The sequence below is a fragment of the Rhinopithecus roxellana genome, chromosome 12 (assembly GCF_007565055.1).
Source record: "Rhinopithecus roxellana isolate Shanxi Qingling chromosome 12, ASM756505v1, whole genome shotgun sequence".
Taxonomy (NCBI): domain Eukaryota; kingdom Metazoa; phylum Chordata; class Mammalia; order Primates; family Cercopithecidae; genus Rhinopithecus; species Rhinopithecus roxellana.
In genome coordinates, this window is record NC_044560.1 from 26,887,289 (window position 1) to 26,908,494 (window position 21,206).

The 21,206-nt window shown below is 49.6% G+C and overlaps 1 long non-coding RNA gene, 1 other non-coding gene and 1 pseudogene across 2 annotated transcripts; all 3 read right to left on the reverse strand.

Annotated features, from left to right (window-relative positions):
* Positions 1 to 2,549: 2,549 nt before the first annotated feature.
* TRNAN-GUU lies at positions 2,550 to 2,623 on the reverse strand. Its single transcript has one exon. It is a non-coding gene; the product is annotated as a tRNA-Asn (tRNA).
* A 1,589-nt stretch (positions 2,624 to 4,212) lies between these two features.
* On the reverse strand, positions 4,213 to 4,354 carry LOC115892433 (annotated as a pseudogene).
* A 4,252-nt stretch (positions 4,355 to 8,606) lies between these two features.
* On the reverse strand, positions 8,607 to 19,074 carry LOC115892346. Its single transcript, XR_004052236.1, has 3 exons — positions 18,807 to 19,074; positions 10,011 to 10,409; positions 8,607 to 9,910 (listed from the first exon to the last, which is right to left on the reverse strand). It is a non-coding gene; the product is annotated as an uncharacterized LOC115892346 (long non-coding RNA).
* Between the last annotated feature and the right edge of the window lie 2,132 nt (positions 19,075 to 21,206).

Here is a 21,206-nt window from a genome sequence, read left to right on the forward strand (position 1 = left end):
AGCAAGACAGAGTTCATAGGACAAAGATACAGTGAGAAGAGAGCTGAGCAGAGAGAGAATCGGGACATATGTACAGGTTCTGCCACCAGAGTATTCTGCAGAGCACTAGTTAGTGCATGATTGTGAAAAGAGTAGCTGACTAGTGCCAGGGAAAGAAACACCCAAGAAAATCCTGGAATTGTGTCTGGTACTCACACGGTGCAGAAAACAGTATCTGTTCACACCAGCCAGACTGGAATTATGAATTCATAATTCATAATGCTTTCGTAATGGGATATAATCAGCCTTGGACTGAGCACTACTCCTGAACCACGTAAAAGTTCATAAAAGCAAGATCCGAAAGGATCCAACTGTTTACAGGTCACTTAAGTGCACCCCAGAAAAAATTCAAGACAATTTTTAGGAATTATAAAATATAACTTCCTGGTGGCATGCAAGAAGCTAGTATGCACGAAGGTAAATTTCACAATGTCCAGTATCCAATTAAAGAATACCAAGTATGCAAAGAGCCAGGAAACGATGACCCATAAAGAGGGGAAATAATCAGTTAATCAAAATTGAACCAGACCTAACATGATGTTAGAATTAACAGAGCGGACAGCCAGGCACGGTGGCTCACGCCTGTAATCTCAGCACTTTGGGATGCTGAGGCAGGTGGATCACCTGAGGTCAGGAGTTCGAGACCAGCTTGGTCAGCATGATGAAACCCTTTCTCCAGTAAAAACACAAAAATTAGCCAGGCATGGTGGTGCATGCCTGTAATCCCAGCTACTCGGGAGGCAGAGGCACAAGAATTGCTTGAGCTGGGGAGGCAGATGTGGTGGTGAGCTGAGATCGCACCACTGCACTCCAGCCTGGGCAAGAATAGCGAGACTCTGTCCTAAAAAAAAAAAAAAAAAAAAAAAGAACACAGAGGACTTTAAAACAGTTATTATGACAATTTTTATGGGTCCAAAGAATTAAGCAGAGGTATCGAACATATAAAAATGGCTGGAATCAAACTTTAGAGATTAAAAACTACAACATCTGAGATAACAAATTGACTGGATGCAATTAATAGCAGATTAGACACTGCAGAAAAAAAGATTAAGAAACACAAAGCCACGAATTATTGAAACATCTAAAATACATCTCATCAACTCATGGAAACAATTTTTTCTTTTTTGAGATGGAGTCTTGCCCTGTCGCCCAGGCTGGAGTGCAGTGGCGCCATCTCAGCTCACTGCAAGCTCCGCCTCCCAGGTTCACACCATTCTCCTGCCTCAGCCTCCGAAGTAGCTGAGACTACAGGCGCCCGCCACCATGCCCGGCTAATTTTTTGTATTTTTAGTAGAGATGGGGTTTCACTGTGTTAGCTAGGATGGTCTCAATCTCCTGACCTCGTGATCCACCCGCCTCAGCCTCCCAAAGTGTTGGAATTACAGACGTGAGCCACCCCGTAAAAAAAAAAAAAAAAAAAAAAAAAAAAAAAAAAAAAAAAAAAATTCACAGAGCATCAGTGAATGATAGTGCAAGTTTAAGACATCTAATAGGCAAGTTAAAGGAGTCCTCCAGACAGAAGGAAACTGACACCGGAAGAAAATCTGGATGTACACACACACACACACACACACACAAAACCCACTAGAAATGACATCTACATAGGCAGATATATAATTTTAACATCTGACTGTTTAGCTGGGCAGGGTGGCTCATGCCTGTAATCCCACCACTTTGGGATGCTGAGGCCGGCGGAGATCATTTCAGGTCAGGAGTTCGAGACAAGCCTGGCCAACATGGTGAACCCCCTTCTCTACTAAAAATACGAAAATTAGTTGGGTGTGGTGGCCCACGCCTGTAGTCTCTGCTACTCAGGAGTCTGAGTCAGGAGAATCGCTTGAACCTGGGAAGCAGAGGTTGCAGTGAGCCAAGATTGTGCCCCTGCACTCCAGCCTGTCTGATAGAGCGAGACTCATCTTACAAACAACAAAAAACAAACAACAAAAAACAAACAAAAACACATCTGACTCTTTAAACAAAAGTAATAAAGATGGAAGGTGTATAATATGTGTAAAGTAAAATGCATGACAATAGCATCTTTATGCTAATAATAGCATCTTTATGCTAATAATAGCATCTTTATGCAGGGAGAGGAGTAATGTGAAGAGGTATGGTACCACTTGAAGGAGACTGTGATGGGTTAATTTTTGTGGAAAGCAAGGCAAGATGTTTGAGGTTTCTCTCTTCATACACTTTCAGGTTCCCATACATACAACCTAGTTTGTTCTGGAAGGATCTTATTTTCTAGGCGGCTCAGAGGGGGAACTTCTGCTTTGTGTCCTCATGGAATGCACATGACACATGGGATCAGGTCTTTGACTTTTAAATACAGTGCAAGGCCTGAGGAGAAATAACTACAATTTGTTATTATTATTTTAATGAGATGGGATTCTCACTGGTCTTGAACTTCTGAGTTCAAGCGAGGCTTCTCCTACGTCAGTCTCTCAAAGTGTTGGGATTAATAAGCGTAAACCACCGCGCCTGGCCACAACTGCCAACATTTAAAATCACGTCCCTGGGTGGGCTCGAACCACCAACCTTTCGGTTAACAGCCGAACGCGCTCACCGATTGCGCCACGGAGACAACATGGATTGGTCGCTTTCATCTCACCATAGATTAAGCAATCACTGAACTTTAAGGGTTGCTGTTCGCTCTCTGCAGGACAAGTATGCAGACAACAAAGCTTCAGAAAACGGGAAAGGCTGAGACTCACTACTCGTGTTGTTGCACGTTAGAAACGCGCGCATTGCGTCCCTCTGAAGCCAGAAGGGCGGCCGAATGGCCTTCACCCTGCGTTGACTCTCGCCTACTTCAGAAGCCAGTGCCTCCGAAAATACCTGGATCTGCGACCCTAGCCTGGGCCTGGCAGGGCCCAGGGGAAGCTGAAGGCCCCGACGGCTCTCATAATAGCTCTTTCTGTTTTCTTGCGCCGCCTTGAGGCAATCATCTGTTCCGCTTGCTCTTCCCTCACTCAACTCGGCTTCAGTAGATGGGGTTGGTGGGGCGGGAGCGGGCAAGAGGCAGGGGAGTCAAAAGAGAAAAAGTGAAAAGGAGGAGGGAGAAGCAGGGGAGACCAGGTCGAGACAATGGGACAGCCCAGGATGCCCGTACAGAGGGCACCGGCTGGATGCAGAGAAGATGGGACATGCATCAGAATGGAGAGGGGGAAACGGGGAGAACACGTGAGAAAATCACAAGAACCTGTAGCTGCCCAAGAAAAAAGAAGTAAAAATCGCATAATCCTTTTACATTAAAAAAAAATCGGGGGACCAGGCGCGGTGGCTCACGCCTATAATCCCAGCACTTTGGGAGGCTGAAGTGGGTGGATCACTCACTTCAAGTCAGGAGTTCGAGACCAGCCGGGCCAACATGGTGAAAGCCCGTCTCTACGAAAAATACAAAAATTAGCTGGGCGTCTTGGCCCATGCTTGTAGTGCCAACTACTCGGGAGGCTGAGGCAGGAGAACCTGAGAGGCTGAGGTAGCAGTGAGCCGAGATCGCGCCACTGCACTCCAGCCTGGGCAACAAAGCGAAATTCTGTCTCTCAAAAAAACATATAAATAAATAAAAGAGGGGTGGGGAAGCAAAACGACGGGCAGCAAGTGTGGGGCGCACTGGGATTCTATAGTGGTTAATACTCTGCGTTGTACCTGCAGCAACCTCTGTTCCAATCCGAATCCGGCTACAGTCAGACTCTATCTTGGACCCACTGGGGCGAACCCACGTGTCTTTCGGTTTGCTTTTAATTCCTGCACCAGCTGCGGCCTTTATCTGCAGCCAGAAAGCAGGGTTTACCGCTGGCCCCACAGCGCCATACTGTCTGGGGAAAAGAAGGAAACCCAACAGTACACAGACAACTGCCCAAAGAGAAACCTTCCAAGTGCCCTATGCCTCACCGTTTAGCAGAAAAGATCAAGCCACTCTCAACCTAGCTGGTCTGTAGCTTCCACGAATAAAATAATGTATTGCAGTCTTTCTGGTTGAGATATTTCAAATATTTGGTGGAGCTTTTAATGAGAGAGACAGACTCGAGTGTGGAAGAAAAAAATGAGGGGGTGTGAGGATGAGGCGACTTTAGGACAGAAAAAAAAAAAAAAAAAAAGACAAGGAAGCCACGTAAACGTTTTAGGGTGGGCGTGAGGCAGTCAGTCTTGAATCCCGTTATGTTAGGTAAAGAGCGCAGCCCTCTTCCAGCACAAACACCGTTTCCCACATTGAGGAAATCACAGGGATCAGCAACTCGAGAGCGCGATGAAGCTTCACTCTGGGAGAACCCCCTTCGTGACCACGGTCTCTCCCCTGCCAGGTAAGTGGGAATTAGCCCATGCCCTGCCGGGACAGCACCGGCCCCTCGCCCGGGCCGGACGCTCAGGGTCACCACCCTCCCCACTGCCGCCCCTCGCCATTCTTCCAAACCACTCTCCGCCAAAGATTCCACCGACAGTCACCCCACACGACAACCCAGGCCGCCTTTCAGCAGCGGCTCCCGCCCCGCGGCCACCGCGCCCTCTCACCCCCGCGGTTCTGCCCGCCGCCTCTGCCCAGTCTGTGCACTTCACTTCCCTGACTCCCGCTCCCCGCTGAGCTTACAGTGGACGCGGGATTCTCCGAACCCCTCTTGGGAGCACTGAATGGAAAAGGGGGAGAGCGCGCAACTTCTTGGTAGAGTGTAGACATTGTGGGATTTGACTGTTTTACCATTGCTTCGACGTCCTAGTGCTGATTTCTACACCTGCCTTCTGCTTAGGGCACCGGCAACAGTTTTCCATTTGTGCCTACTCCACCTGCTGTCTTTGTTGGGTCAGCGAACATCGCCTCCCTCTACCGCTCAATCAGCAAACGGGACCTCACTCCAGGACCTCACCCGCCTCTCACCCACCTCCCAACTCTCGGGCATCGCCTCCAGTCGCCTCTTCCCAAGGCCTAACGACCACGTTAGCTGCGAACGGAGGCGAGGAGGCTCCGCTGACTGGCCGGTGCCCGTGTCCAGGGCTTGCACAAACGCCACGACTTGGCTTGGCCTCTCTCTTAGTTATTCGCAGCCCAGCCCGATAGGCGCCTCCAGGGCGGCTACGGCAAAGAAAGTGGCCTTATTGGGTGCAGCTCCATGGGGGCTGGCATCTCTGCAAGGCTGTGTACACCTGAGCGGGACGCTCAGTCGCTCTCTAAAGCCGCTTCTGCGGGTGAGGGACACGGAGATAAATAGGAGCGGTGTGCCCTGAGAGGTGGTCTACCAGGACTTGCGCTTCTTCGCCCGGGTTTGCCCCTCGCTGCGGAGAGGGCTCTGCATCCGGCCCTTGGAGCTGACCGCCTAGTAAAGGAAGATTCCTGTGGGAGGGCGGCCAGTGCAAAACAATTCCCTGCCCGGGCATCGAACCCGGACTGCGGGGATTAAAGCGCCGGATCCTAGCCACTACACCACCAGGGGAACTCGGAAGAGTAGCTTGCTCTTCCTTCCTTGCTCTGAAGCCACAGTTTCCCTGTGCTCTGGGAGGACTAAGGCCTTATGAGTGTCGGACGGCAGGAACATCAGTGGAGTTGGCAAAATTTGAAAGCTGGCCTCAGGACAAATAAAACCTGTCCTTCCAGATTCCCTTCCAGCCAGGAGACCCGGATCCTGAGCCCAGCATGTTGTGAGGATGATAGACCACGCAGCAGGAGACAAGCTGAGGAATGGCCTGATGCCAGGCACCAGGTCTTCCTCTGTGTGTGCAGCTCCAACACGAAACGGCAGCTTTTCCCCTTCTTCTGAGGGGTGGCAGGCAGGTGGTCTCCTGGAGTAAAACCACAGGACCACAGGACCACATGGGCAGCCCCAGGGAGTCAGACACACACGTGGGAACCTCAAAGCACGACCCTGAACATCGCTTTGTCCAACCACCTGCCTCCTCTTCATGTTCCTACAGAATTAATGAGCCTTCTTCCTGGCCCCTGGGCATGTGGGAAGCGCCTCCTCCTCTGGGTGCCAGGACCCCCCCAGGGACAATCAGGCAGCCAGGTGTGGCCTGTGGAAAAGGGGAGGCCCTTGGGTCACATGAAAACAGATTCAAGGAAGGACTCTCTGGTCAGTAGAATGATGGATACCCAAAGAGGCCCATACCCTGGTCTCTAGAACCCGTGACTGTGATACCTTACATGGCAGAGGGAGCTAAGGTTGCAGGTGAGATGATTGTTGTTCATCAATTGACCTAAAAATAGGAAGAATATCTGGATTAGATTATCTAGTGGGCCCAATGTAGCCACAGGGATCCTTAATACTGGGTGAAGGAGGAGAAGGAAGTGGGTCAGAGGTAAGTGTGGCAACTGAAAAGATCAGAATGATGCCATGTGAGAAAGACTCAGCTCCCCTTCCTGGTTGTGAAGATGGAGGAAGGCGCCACAGGCCAAGGAGTGCTGGCAGCCTCTCAGTGCTGGAAAGGACAAGGAAACAGATTCTCCCTACAGCCTCCTGAAAGGGACACGGCCCTGCTGACACCTTGATTTTAGCCCAGTGAGTCCCATGTCATATTTCTGGCCACAGAACTGTGCAAGAATAAGCCACCAAATTTGTGGCAATCTCCTACAGCAGCCACAGGAAACTCACGCACTGGGCAAGGGGGCTCATCAAGGTGGGTAACATTTGATCCTTGGGGACGAGGCTGGGTGAGGTAGAGTAATGTATGGGACTCACACTGCTGGTGTTAAAAGATCAATGGTGGCATGTAAAAAAGTTAAAGTTTATGGCCAGGCACGGTGGCTCACGCCTGTAATCCCAGCACTTTGGGAGGCTGAGATGGGCGGATCACAAGGTCAGGAGACCAAGACCATCCTGGCTAACACAGTGAAACCTTGTCTCTACTAAAAATACAAAAAATTAGTCAGGTGTGGTGGTGGGCACCTGTAGTCCCAGCTACTCAGGAGGTTGAGGCAGCAGTATGGTGTGAACCTGGGAGGCAGAGCTTGCAGTGAGCCAAGATCACGCCACTGCACTCCAGCCTGGGTGACAGAGTGAGACTCCATCTCAAAAAAAAAAAAAAAAAAAAAAAAAAAAGTAGTTTATTCAAGCAAACAGCAATTCATGAACTGGGCAGCACCAAATCAAAGGTGGTTCAGGGCTCCTCCAGAGGAGTTTGAAGGGAGGGCTTTGATAGGGTGAACGAGGAAAATCAGAGAAATTAAATAAGGAATGTGGAAAATAAAGAAATTATTTGATTGGTTAAGGTTTGGGCAGTTGCCTCATTTAGATGATCCTGGTGGAAAGTTCCTGATTATGTAATTAATGCTTAGCTGGTCTTTTATGATTGGCTAAGGTTAAGTTTCACCTTGCTTGTTTAGGAACCCAGGGCATGGGAGCCACCTCAGCCTAATGGCCTCCCATTTTATTTTAACACTAGGTAAGAGAAACAGCTCACATTGGGCCAGGCATGGAGGTTCATGCCTGTAATCCCAACACTTTGGGAGGCCAAGGCAGGAGAATCACTTGAGGCTAGGAATTCAAGACCAATAATACAATTGTTTTAAAGTTGGCATCAAACTTGGTTCTTTCTAATGCCCATGATCTCAAGATGGTGTGCCCTCAACAGAGCAGGCAGCTTCTGAATGGCTCTCAATGACCGCACCTTTTGTGAAGTCTCCTCTCCTTGATCATGACTTGCTTCTAAGAATAGAATCCAGCAAAAATGATTGGCTGTCACTCCTGAGATTAAGTTATGAAAGACTGTGACCCCCATCTTGCTTGTGTATGTGTGGGCTCTCTCTCTCTCTCTCTCTCTCTGTGTCTCCTTATTTGCTTGAATTGATAAGGCCAGTTGCTGAATTGTAAGCCATCCCATAAAGAGACCCATTTGACCAGGAACTAAAGTGGTCTCTGGCCAACAGCCCGCAAAGAGCTGAGTTCTACCAACAACCACATGGGTGAGCCTGGAAGCAGGTCCCTGCCCAGATGACCCTTGAGATAATGCAGCCTGTCTGGCACCTTGACTGTAGCCTGTGCTAGACCTTGAACCAGGGGCACCAGCTTTCATCCTGACTCACAGAACCTGTGAAATAATAAATACTGTTTTTCACATAACCACTAAGTTTTGGTGTAATTTGTAACATGGGAATAGATTAACGAATATGCCAAGGGAACAACAATTCCAGAAACATTGCCCTTCTTCCCCCAGAGTGTGCAGTTGGCTCTAAAGAGTGTGTTGAAAACCAGAGTAGGGGCCACCCCCATGCAACTGATTCAAGACAACTAGTAAATTAATGAAATTAATAATAATAACGTTGATAATAGTAATAGCTAACCCTGTGTAGTGCTTACTCGGTAACAGGCATTATTCTAAGTTCTTTAAATATAATGAAATGTATTCTGTCCTCACAGCAAACCTACAAGGCAGGTGTTGCTATTTTTACTATTTTACAGATTAGGAAACTGAGGCACAGAAGTGTTAAGTTGTATATAACAAAGCAAATCATTTGGGTTTGGTTTTTCTAGAGACAAGGTCTTACTATGTTGCCCAGGCTAGATTTGAACTCCCGGGCTCAAGGAAATCTCCTGCCTCAGCCTCCCGAGTAACCAGGAATATAGGCATGTGCCACTGTGCCCCACAAAGGCAAGAGTTTTATTGGCTGGAATGCAAAGGTGGCATGAATTTGTTCAAGATAAAATGCAGTATCTCAAAGCAAGTCTGCCTGCCAGGGTGCAGCCCTGGCTAAGCACATCCCTGCTCTCAACTGCATCTCCCAAGGGCACCTGTCCCCTCTCTTGTCTCTGCTTTGGTCTGGGCAGGGAGCAGGTTGAGAAACAGCAGCTGGTTGGCTGCTGGGGCCTCTGGCCTGGCTGAGCAGGTGTCTGCACGAAGTCGTGGCCCAGGATGGTGACCCCCAGCCCTCACAGCATAGCGCCCAGACACAGATACCCCAGGCCTGAAACCGTGTGACTCAGAGGGAGCCTGGGATCTTCACCTCCCGAGCAGCAGCCACGACCCAGCGCTGCAGGCGAACGCCTTAGTACCCCACCCAAGAAAAACCCCCACACGGTGCTTGACGCTTTCACCTGGCAGCCTCATTCTCACTGCTGAGGCGCTGGTCTACAAATGTTCATCAAATGCCTCCCACATGCCAGGTACCGTGATGGACACTGGGCATTCATCGTTGAGCCAAAGTGACCCCGGCTCCTGCCCTCAGGGAGTTGATGGCACAGGGGAACAGACGTCAACAAAGATTTGAGGGACATTTGTGATAAATGTCACACCGGTATGACCCGAGAGAGGAACTCCACTTTTCAAAAAAGGAAAAAATGTTTTTCGTTTCTTTCTTGATATCTGCCAACGGGTCTTGCTCCTATGAACTGCTTCCAAGCAGTGGCGAGGGGTCCAGGGCCATCCCGATAGGTCCCAAGGACATCTAGGGACAGAAAAGTCCACCTTCCCTGCTCCAGACGGGTGCATGCAATCACTGAGCCACATCCCTCCAAATTACTGCTTCAAGTCCAGCTTCAGGTGAAATTCTGAGCAAAATGCGCCCCCTCCACTGAGTGGGATGGGGTGATTAGGACCCGGAGCTCCGCAGCTGCCCTGCGTCCCTTTTACCAGCAGTGTGACCTGGGGCATGCACCTAGCCTCTCTGGGCTGGGGTGACAGTAACCCCCCGTGGGGCTGTTGGGAGGATGCGATGGGAAGGTGGACGTAAGCACTCAGCACAGGGTCTTGCACGGGCTGGTTGTGATGTATCAGTGACTATCAGTGGCAGCGCTTGTTATCCGTATTGTCATCATCAGTGCTGTCCCAGTGAGCCCCTGGAGTCCGCGGGAGGATGGCTGCCTCTGGGGGTGGGAATCACCTCCAGGTTGAGGCCAAGGGGCTGGGGCGAAGCTCTAACAAGGAGTGGCTCCCTGGGTTCCTCCTGTTGAGAAAAGCTGCGGTCAAGAAGCCCAGAGAGATGGGATGTGGGACTTTCAGGGAGGAGCCAGACAAAGGAGAGACACTGGGGGCCGACCTCTCACCTGTTCTCAGCACGACAGATGCAGCTGCCTCCTTTGCTGCTGCACCCTGAGCTTCTGAATGGACTTGTCTCGGCTGGAGGAGCACCTTGCTCTGGAACCACCGCAGGTGCAGAACTGGAGGCTTTTCCAGAATCTTCCGGAAAAAACAAGACCAGAAGACTCTCCCAACCAGCAAAAACAGCAGAGTGTACTGGGGCCAGTGAATCATTTCCCAAATGGGGCAGCACGGGAACACACAGCAGGCTAGCTAGCGGGGCTTCCTTCTTTCCTATGGACAGTGGGGTCATCTAGTCGGAGAAGCCCATGTCACAGATGAGGACGTCAAGGCTCAAAGAGATGTCCCTTGCTGTGGTCAGAGCCAGGAATAGAGTTCATACAGGGACCTCACTCTTCCTGATCCTTGTAAACAGAACAGCTCTATAATCACTGCTAAAAGAAGAAACCCTCAAAGCAGAGGTTGTCAAACGGTGCTCCATGGAACCCCAAAGGGCAATGAGGAACCCCCAAGCAAGCTCTCTCTAGGGGAAAGAGAGCCATGGCTCAGCTCTGACCAGGAGGGACTTCTGAGCAGGCCAGGGAAGCTCCCCTGTCATCAGCTCCTGCCCCTCCCTACCAGCCCAACCAAAGAGATCAGGCTTCACCCAGGGTCCTGCCCTCAGGGCTGGTGCCACCACTTCTGCAGGTCACCTGCATGACCTGGGCCTAGATGATGACCCAATCTCAGTTGCTTTGTCTGGAAAAGGGGCACGGGAGTAGCTGTCCTCTTGTCTCCCTGGGCTGCTGGGGGATTGGATGAGACCCATGTAAAAAGCCCTTTAAATACCACTCACCGGCCGGGCGCGGTGGCTCAAGCCTGTAATCCCAGCACTTTGGGAGGTGAGACGGGCAGATCACGAGGTCAGGAGATCGAGATCATCCTGGCTAACATGGTGAAACCCTGTCTCTACTAAAAAAAATACAAAAAACTAGCCGGGCGAGGTGGCGGGCGCCTGTAGTCCCAGCTACTTGGGAGGCTGAGGCAGGAGAATGGCGTAAACCCGGGAGGTGGAGCTTGCAGTGAGCTGAGATCTGGCCACTGCACTCCAGCCTGGGCCACAGAGCGAGACTCCGTCTCAAAAACAAAAAAAAAAAAGAAAGAAAAACATTCTGGCTGGGGACTTGGGCTCATGCCTGTAATCCCAGCACTTTGGGAGGCCGAGGCGGGAGGATCACCTGAGGTCAGGAGTTAGAGACCAGCCTGGCCAATATGGTGGAACCTTGTCTCTACTAAAAATATAAAAGTTAGCTGGGTGTGATGGTACATGCCTGTAATCCCAGCTACTTGGGAGGCCGAGGCAGGAGAATTGCTTGAATCAAGGAGGCAAAGGTTGCAGTGAGCCAAGATTGTACCACTGTACTCCAGCCTAGGTGACAGAAAGACTCCATCTCAAAACAAACAAACAAACAAACAAAACAAACAAAACAAACAAAAAAAACCCATTCTCCTTTCTGGTCAAATAAAGGGTCAGTAGGTCAATAGCGCCATCCAAATCAGTCCCAGGTATAAGGGTCCAACAATATCATCCATAAGAGAACCCGAAAACATCAGAGTGTGTCTGTCTGTGCCTGGGGCTGCACTGACTCAGTCACTATTCCCAGCCCCGCAGGCTGCACAGGGCCTGGAATACCAGCCTCCGAGCAAAGCCCCCTGGCGCACAGAGGGCTGGCCAGACAGATGGCTTATCAGGTGTTCCTGCCTACCAGGGGTGACAAAGGAATGCCTTCCTGCTGGAGTACAAAGAGACAGCAGCTGTCAGGGGACCCACTGACTAACAAGCTCATCTGTTGCTATCAGGGCCGTCTGATGTGGTACGGCCCACGGGCCAGCTGGGCCAGGCTCTGCAGGTTGCTGAGCAGCAGAAAATCCAGGGTGGCCCTCAAGGCTCTGAATTCTAATTGGATTTTCCAAGAAATGGCTTTGTCCAGGTTTCAGGGAGGACTGCTGATTTGCGAACTGACGGCCGCCAGCCTCTCCCCCGACCCTATAACTAGATTTGCCAAGGCTGTGACTCAGCTTCTGGTCTTGTCCTTCCATTTTGATCCCTGCCCTTCTCCCGGGAGCTGATCTATCTGCTCCGGCTGCCTGGACTCTCCTGCTGGGGTTGAGGGAGGGGTGTCCAGGGTCAGGACATTTCACAGTGTCAGTAACTGGAACCCTGTCCACCCCAGTCAGCTGGGGATGGGTGAGCCAACCTCAGAGGGGGGTTTAGGAAAAGCTCAACCAGTAGCCTTTCACTGTCACCCAGGTAAGGATTCCCACTGGTCCCTGCCCTGTGGAGATGCGTGAGGACCTGGGAGTATGGGAAGCAAGAAGGGGGGCTGTGAAATAAAGCCACACCTTTGTGGGAAGGGAGTGGTGAAGAGGATGGGCTCTGGGTTCAAGTACCAGCTCTGTCCCTTCACTAGCTGTCAACTTCGGGCCAACACCTAATCTCCCTGAGCCCCATTTCCTCTTTGATGAGGAAATGGGAGAGAATGCATGTAACCACTTAGTGCAGTGTCCGGCGTGGGAAGAAATATGATGAGGGGGATATATTTGAATTAACCAATGCATTTTTCATTCCCAGTTTTGTCTATTGCCCCAACATCCTAAAATTCAGGCAGCTGTTAGCTTACTGCCTCCAAGAAGGGGTGAAGAGCAGGAAAAGGGAATCAGAGTGTCCTGGTTTTTGATTTTCAAGTCTAGAAGAGGAGGAGAAACAGAAAGGACTGGTGTAGGTAGACAATGGAACAGATGTGGCATCGCGGGGAAGGGTAAACAGACGCCGGACCGGCAAGGCTTCAGCCTCTTGAGATCAAATAAAACTTTCCGTATCAGGAGGATGAGGTCTGAAAGCAAGCAAGGCAAACCAAGAACGAGGTCCCTGGGCCATGTCCCATGGTGACCCGTTCCTGTGTGGAGCCTGGGGTGGGCATAGGAGGCAGCAAGACCCTAGACGGAAGGGTCATCCCTCAGCAGGTGGGTCTGAGATAGCACCGCAAAGTTTCTCTGCACCCCAGCAAGGAGCAGGAGGAGAAAAATGATCCCCAGAGACCCCAAAATGGGACAGAAGTGAGGAAGAGTGAGGGCTGCCACCTCGAGCTTCCATGTTGCCAGGCAGGTTTTGTGAAAGAGTGAATCCAGCCAAATGAAGGGGTCAGAAATGGTGGGGACTGTGATGAACCCACAAGGAGGCGTGCCCAGGTTCAAGTGGCAACTGCTACACAGTGAGGTCCAGTCGATTGCTGCCCCAGGGAACGTGTGAAATGAGGACTAGCCCAGATATCTACACTCGTATGTGAAAATGCCCCATTTCAAATATTGGCAAGTAGTGATTTAAAATACTCTATGGGCCAAATAAAACATCTGAGGACTGCGTTTGAATTGCAGGACACCAGGTAGTGGCTCGTCTTCCTGCCAGGTTTCCACTGGGCACAGCATGGTGTTGGGTTTGGGGTGAAGGACAGCTTGGCAGAGGCTTGCACAGACCGAAGGCCAGCAGCCAGCCTGGGAACAGGGACCAGGTGTCCCCCTGAGGGGGGGACTTTGGCACTGCATAAGGCCTTCAGAACTTAGATGCCATTCCAGCCAAAGGGGGAGGGGAACATTTCTACCACCTGGCAGAATGGAGGCTTATGAGCTAAATTAGACTGAGTCATGGAAAACTAGTTCCATTTCCTGGCAGCTTGATTTGTGGTCTGAGTCTCGAACGTCCTCTGGTAATTTGGGGAATTTAACTTTTTCGACACTGCACATGCTTTTGATAATTTTTGCCCATCTCCCTATGTAGGATTTATTATATGGGTTAAAAGTCTTTATTTTAAAGTAATTACAGATGCAAAGGAAATTGAAAACGTTATATGGGGAGATCTTCTGTGCCCTTCACCCAGCCTTCCCCAGTGGTAACATCTTGTATAGCTATAGTGCAATATCACAGCCAGGAAACTGACATTGGTGTAATCCACAGAGCTTATTCTATAACATTGGTTTCATGCTTCACCTATATTCATGTGTGTGTGATGCTATGCAGTTTTATCATTTGTGCAGATCACATTCCTGTGTGTGTGTGATTCTATGCAGTTTTATCATTTGTGTAGGTATGTGTAACCAGCACCACAATCAAAACACAGAACTGGGCCGGTTGTGGTGGCTCACACCTGCAATCCCAGCACTTTGGGAGACCAAGGCAGGAGGATCACTTGAGTTCAGGAGTTCGAGGCCAGCCTGGCCAACATGACAAAACCCTGTCTCTACTGAAAATACAAAAATTAGCCAGGCATGGTGGCAGGCACCTGTAATCCCAGCTACTCAGGAGGCTGAGGCATGAGAATTGCTTGAATCCGGGAGGCAGAGGTTGCAGTGAGCCGAGATCACACCACTGCACTCCAGCCTGGGGGACAGGGGGACAGAGAAAGACCCTGGTCCCCCACTCAAAAAACAAACAAACAAACAAACAAACAAACCTAATGAGAGAATGTGGAGAATATGGAGAAAAGGGAACCCTCACACACTGTTGCTGGGAATGTAAGTTAGTACAGCCACTATGGAGAACAGTCTGTAGATTCCTCAAAAAACTAAAATTAGAGCTACCACATGATCCAGCAATTCCACTCCTAGGTATATACACAAAAGAAAGGAAATCAGTAGATTAAAGAGATATCTGCACTCCCTTGTTTATCGAAGCACTATTCACAATAGCCAAGATTTAGAATCAACCTAAGCGTCCATCAACAGATGAATGGATAAAGAAAATGTATATACACAGTGGAATACTACTCAGTCGTAAAAGAGGATGAGATCCTGGCCTTTGCCAAAAACATGGATGGAACTGGAAGTCATTATGTTAAGTGAAATATGTGAGGCATAGAAAGACAAACTTCACCTATTCTCACTCATTTGCGGGAGCTAAAAATTAAAACAATTGAACTCATAGAGACAGAGAGTAGAATGATGGTTACCAGAGACTGGGCTGGGTAATGGGGAGTGAAGGGAAAGTGGGGTGGGTAATGGATACAAAAATATAGTTAGAATGATTAAGATGAATGAATAAGATTTAGTATTTGATAGCACAACAGGGTGACTACAGTCAACAGTAATTTTTTTTCTTTTTTTTGAGATGGAGTCTTGCTCAGTCACCCAGGCTAGAGTGCAGTGGCGTGATCTCGGCTCACTGCAAGCTCTGCTTCCCGGGTTCATGCCATTCTCCTGCCTCAGCCTCCCAAGTAGCTGGGACTACAGGTGCCCGCCACCACTCCTGGCTAACTTTTTCAGTCAACAATAATTTATGGTACATTTTAAAATAATAAAAGATTAGAATTAGAATGTTCGTAACACAAAGAAATGATACATGTTTGAGGTGATGGAGACCACATTTACCATGTGATTATTACACAATGTATGCATGTATCAACATATCTCACATACCCCATAAATATATACACCTATTTATATAACCATAAAATTAAAAATAAGACATTTTTTAAAAATACAGAACTGTTCCATCAACATGAGCTTCCTCAGGTGACCACACTGTGGCCACCTTCATCCCCAACTCCTGGCAATGTTCTTCATCTATATAATTTGTTTATTTCAAGAATATTATATAAATGGAATCATATAGTATGTAACCTTTTGAGATTGGTGTTTTTTTACTTAGCATAATTCCCTTCAAATCTATCCAGGTTGTTGCGTATATCAATGATTTGGGGGTTTTGTTTTGTTTTGGTTTTTGAGACAGAGTTTTGCTCTGTTGCCCAGGCTGGAGTGCAGTGGCACGATCTTGGCTTACTGCAAGCTCCGCCTCCCAGGCTCGAGTGATTCTCAAGCCTCAGCCTCCTAAGAAGCTGGGATTATAGGTGTGCACCCCCCCCCCCCCAGTTATTATTATTTTGCATTTTTAGTAGAGATGGGGTTTTGCCATGTTGGCCAGGCTGGTCTCAAACTCCTGACCTCAAGTCATCCACCTTCCTCCACCTCCCAAAACGTTGGGATTACAGGCATGAGCCACCCTGCCCGGCTGATTTGGGTTTTTTTTTTTTTTTTTTTTTTTTTTGCTGTGTATTATTCCGTGGTATAGATGCATCACAGTTTAGCCATTTACCATTGAAAGACATTTGGTTTGTTCCTAGTTTTTGACTATGATGAATCTTCATGATTTATAAAATTAATTTAGAAAGTGTCAGCTAGCGGCTGTTGCTTTCTGAGTTTGAATGGGGTGCAATATTTCCTGTGACCCCTCAGTCATGGAAGTTCTTACAGACTTTTTCATTTGAACCCTACAGAAGTCCTGGGGGTGGGGGAGGCGGAACAGAGAGAGTTATTCAGTCAACCCATCTGTATTGAGTACTTCTTACATGCCCTGCGCTATTCTAGGTATTGGGGGGTACTGCAGTGAACAAAACAAATGGAAATCCCTCTCCTCATTCATTATTCCCCAATACACGTATAGGGAAACTGAAGCTCAGAAAAGCTATATGATTTGCCCAAAATCACACAAGAAGGAAGTGATGGAACTGGAGGTTGAACCCAGGTCTTCTGACCCTGAGGCCACCGATTTTCTGACCAAATTTTGTTGTCTATCCTGGACATCAATTCCAGAGCAAACGGCATATGCCGGAGATCCTGTGTTCAATGTTTTAAGCAACAGTTCTTTTGTTTGGTTGGTTGGTTTTTATTTTTTAGACAGGATCTCACTCTGTCACCCAGGCTGGAGTGCAGTGGTGCCACCTAGCTCACTGCAGCCTCGACCTCCCAACTTCAAGTCATCCTCTCACCTCAGTTCCCCAAGTAGCTGGGACTACAAGCACCTGCTACCACACTCAGCTAATTTTTGTATTTTTAGTAGAGACCGGGTTTCACCATGCCCACGCTAGTCTTGAACCCCTGGCCTCAAGTGATCCACTTGCCTCAGCCTCCCAAAGTGCTGGGATTACAGGCGTGAGCCATCGCGCCCAGCTAAGCGGCCATTACTAACTGGGGCTGATTCCTCTGCCACCAGGGGAAACAGTTGGCAATGTCTGGAGACAGTTTGGTTGTCACAGCTGGGGAAAGGGGTGCTACTGGCATCTGGAGAGTAGAGCCAGGGAAGCTGTTTGGCATCCTGCAATGCACCAGACAGTCTCCCACGACAAAGAATTGCCCAGCCTGAATGTCAATAGTGCCCAAACTGCAAAACTCTAATCTAAATATTTCTTTCTTTTTTTTTTTTTTGAGACGGAGTCTCGCTCTGTCACCCGGGCTGGAGTGCAGTGGCCGGATCTCAGCTCACTGCAAGCTCCGCCTCCCGGGTTTACGCCATTCTCCTGCCTCAGCCTCCCGAGTAGCTGGGACTACAGGCGCCCGCTACCTCGCCCGGCTAGTTTTTTTTTGTGTTTTTTTAGTAGAGACGGGGTTTCACCATGTTAGCCAGAATGGTCTTGGTCTCCTGACCTCGTGATCCGCCCGTCTCGGCCTCCCAAAGTGCTGGGATTACAGGCTTGAGCCACCGCGCCCGGCCAAATCTAAATATTTCAAAGAGTCACAACAAAGATGACAGCTACCCAGACAACATTGCACAATACTGAACTTCCACCCAAGTACACACAATGACAGGTAGGGTAAGAGCAGGTACACTGTTGGTTGAGGGCTTATGGTTGTTGTGAAGTAGGTACAAAGAACCATCCACTCTGCTATGTCAATATTGGGAAGCGGCCGGGCGCGGTGGCTCAAGCCTGTAATCCCAGCACTTTGGGAGGCTGAGACGGGCGGATCACGAGGTCAGGAGATGGAGACCATCCTGGCTAACATGGTGAAACCCCGTCTCTACTAAAAAATACAAAAAACTAGCCGGGCGAGGTGGCGGGCGCCTGTAGTCCCAGCTACTCGGGAGGCTGAGGCAGGAGAATGGCGTAAACCCGAGAGGCGGAGCTTGCAGTGAGCTGAGATCTGGCTACTGCATTCCAACCTGGGCCACAGAGCGAGACTCCATCTCAAAAAACAAAACAAAACAAAACAAAACAAAACAAAATACTGGGAAGCTATTCTGCAGGGGAGGGGATTGAGACAGTTTGGATGGTAGGAAGGAGAGACAGGTGGGCTACTCACAAGAGGATGCAGAAAGGGCAGGAGGAATATTGTGACCTCTGCTCTATGACTCTGCCTCATCTGTTTCTCCTAAAGAACCCTGGTAACCTCCTTCCTTTGTATAGAAATGAGCAAGAAAGCAGAGCGGGACATGCAAAGCCCTTTGAGGAACAGCAGGGAAACCAGAAGGATCTTCAGTCACATCCTGAATGTGCAAGAAACACAACTTCCACTCTCAAAACTAGACTGAATTTCTATTTCAAGTCCCCATCCTGCTGGTGGAAGACACCTAGCCGTAATTAACCAGGGCCTCCCTACCTCTTGCCCTGGGTTGTATCTAAATTTGTTGTTGGGGTAGAGGAGGCTCAGAAAGTGCTAAGGCCTGGGCAGGGGGCAGCGTCTGGTGTCCCCTGACACCTGCTGTCTTGGCCTCACTTCCGTCTTCCTGGTGGCAGATGCAGCTGCCTAGGCCTCCTGGAAGTCTCTGTGCCTGGCTTCTTTCTCCTCCTCTCAGCTTCTTCCTCCCTCCTCTGGGGCACATGGGAGATGTTGGCAGAGCTTGGTAACCTTCTGCAAGGCTGCGTCACCCCTCTGCCAATTACTCCCTCCCCCACCGCATCTGTGCCTTGGTAGGGGAGGAGCAGGCGCTCTGCTGAGCTTGCCCGCAAGCCACACTTATGAAGCTAGTGTGGGGCTGCTGCTTGGCCACCACTTACCTCCCTAGCGCCACTTCATCGTGACTCATCCGCTCTCCTTAGATTGTCTGCCCAGACCCCTGGCCCAGGGCCCTTGACCTCTTCTCGGTCATGGGGAAATGACTCTTGCATCTCGCTCAGTCTTCCAGGTGTCTTGTTAATGACACACAGTTTTATTCCTAGAAGCCTCTAGGACTTCTACTTTTGAAACTCAAAGCCCAGGCTCTTGTAATGCCAAAGAATTGGTTCTTGAAACTCAAAAGCATCTCTGCTTTTCCGCTGGACGAGGCTTTACCCTGAAGAAGAGCCACTGTCTGGAAAGAACAAAAGGGAGGAAAAAAGACTTACATCAAGTGAAATATTATCCCACTACAGCAGCATGGTGGAGTACATGGGCAACCAGGACCATGGCAGTATGGAAGATACTGTCATTGCTTCTCCCTTTGGGCCCCTCTGTCCCCAGGTTTGTGATCCATTCTCCAAACCTGGATCAAGGAGTCCCATCTGAAGGGTGTCACAAGCACCAGTGAGAGCCAGGGTAGAGAAGTTGCGAGAACACAGCCTCCAGGCAGCCTGGGTCCATGCCCAGACCCCAGCTTTGCCAGCTCAGTGTTCATCGTCAAGTCACTTAACCTCTCTGTGTTTCAGTTTTCCCATCTGTGAAAAGGGGAAATATAGTACCTTCCTCGTGTGGTGATGGGCCTGATCAAATGCAGCAGGCCTTGTACAGTGCGTAGCGGAGGGCCTGGCCCTGGTCAGCACTGTATGACGGTTGGCTGCTATTATTGTTGTCACTGGCTTATCCAAGGGGTGAGTGGATTTCCTTGGAATCCCATCACACAGGGCCTTTGGGCAGTTAGTAAATTAGCAGAGGGCCAGGGCACCCATGCCTGGCCTCTGGCATTACTCCTCAGCTGCCTATCAAAGCTTCAAAGGGACTCTCTTAGTGTCCTTTTATTGCAAGAACAGAAACTCATCAGGAAAGGAAATTCTTGGGAAAAAGAGAACTGGAGGGCCAGCAGTAATCCAGGTTGCTTCTTTCTCCTCTCCCTCTGCAGGTGGCTTTCCTGCTTCAGCGTGTGCCAGTCCAACGTGGCAGTTTCCCTGGGCTCGAGGTTACCTGCTGCAGGGACCTGCTGGGGGCTTCTGACAGTCACTGGCATCCTTCCTGTTGTCAAAGCCTCCATTTGGTCCAGGTGTCTTCACCAACCCCCAGGTGACTCCAGGTGAGTCCTGAGAGTCTACGCCCATTTTGAGGGTCCTTGCCCATGACAGGCATATGACCCAGTTCCGGCAAAGGAGGTATCAAGGAAGTTTACTGGGAGCTTCTGGGAAAGATTTCGTTGCTGATGAAAAGGAGACCCACGGGAAGATGAGAGAGCATGGAGCCTGAGGGATGGTGAGTAAGGAGGCTGAGCTCATGAGAAGAGCCCACCCCCTTCGGAAGTCCGGCATGTCCTTGCAGAGAAGCCTGGACTGCATGAGGGGACAACAGTGACCCACTGAATTGCTGACTTTACAATATAGAGAATGGATTAAAGGGGGAGGGTTTGGGAGCAGGACGCCAGTTAGGAAGCAGCCAGATGAATTGCAATCATGCTGAGGCTTAGAGGGAAGTTTGTACAAGCTGCAGCACAAGAGGTGATGGAGTGATAGGGAGGTAGAATTGCTGGCTGTCTGTTCCCAGGGGTCTCAAGAACTTGTACCCCAATGCTATGATGTCCTCAGAAGCTCCACTCTTGGCTGTCCATACACGTCCAGTTACACCGGTAACCCAGGTAGAAACACATTTCCAGAATCAACGTTTTTCAGGAAATGGGACAAAACTGTTTTATTTAAACTAATGGTCCAACTATCCAATTTTGCTTTGTGCTACGTGAGCATAATTTGTCTGCCACACAGACCTGATTCAGCCTTCAGCGGGGCTGGGCCAGTATGTCACCAGTGAAACCTACATGCAAGACACATCCCTTCCCGGTGACTCATGTGCACTGTTTCAGGAAAGGCCAGGTTGAAAGTGCACATATGTGATTTACTGCTGACTTTCACAAGAGTCATACAGCAGAGACGTCGCTCAGCTCCTCACAGGTTTAGAAATGAGTCCACATGAAGAGTAAGTCGGGGCCGGGCACAGTGGCTCACGCCTGTGATCCCAGCACTGTGGGAGGCCGAGGCAGGCGGATCACTTAAGCCCAGGATTTTGAGACCAGCCTGGGTAACATAGCAAGACCCCCATCTCTACAAAAAAAATTTAAAAATTAGCCGGGTGTGGTGGCGCATGCTTTTAGTCCCAGCTGCTCAGGAGTCTGAGATGGAAGAATCACTTGAGTCCAGGAAGTGGAGGCTGCAGTAAGCCGAGATGATGCCATTGCACCCCAGCCTGAGTGACAGAGAAAGATCCTGTCTCAAAAAAAAAGTCAG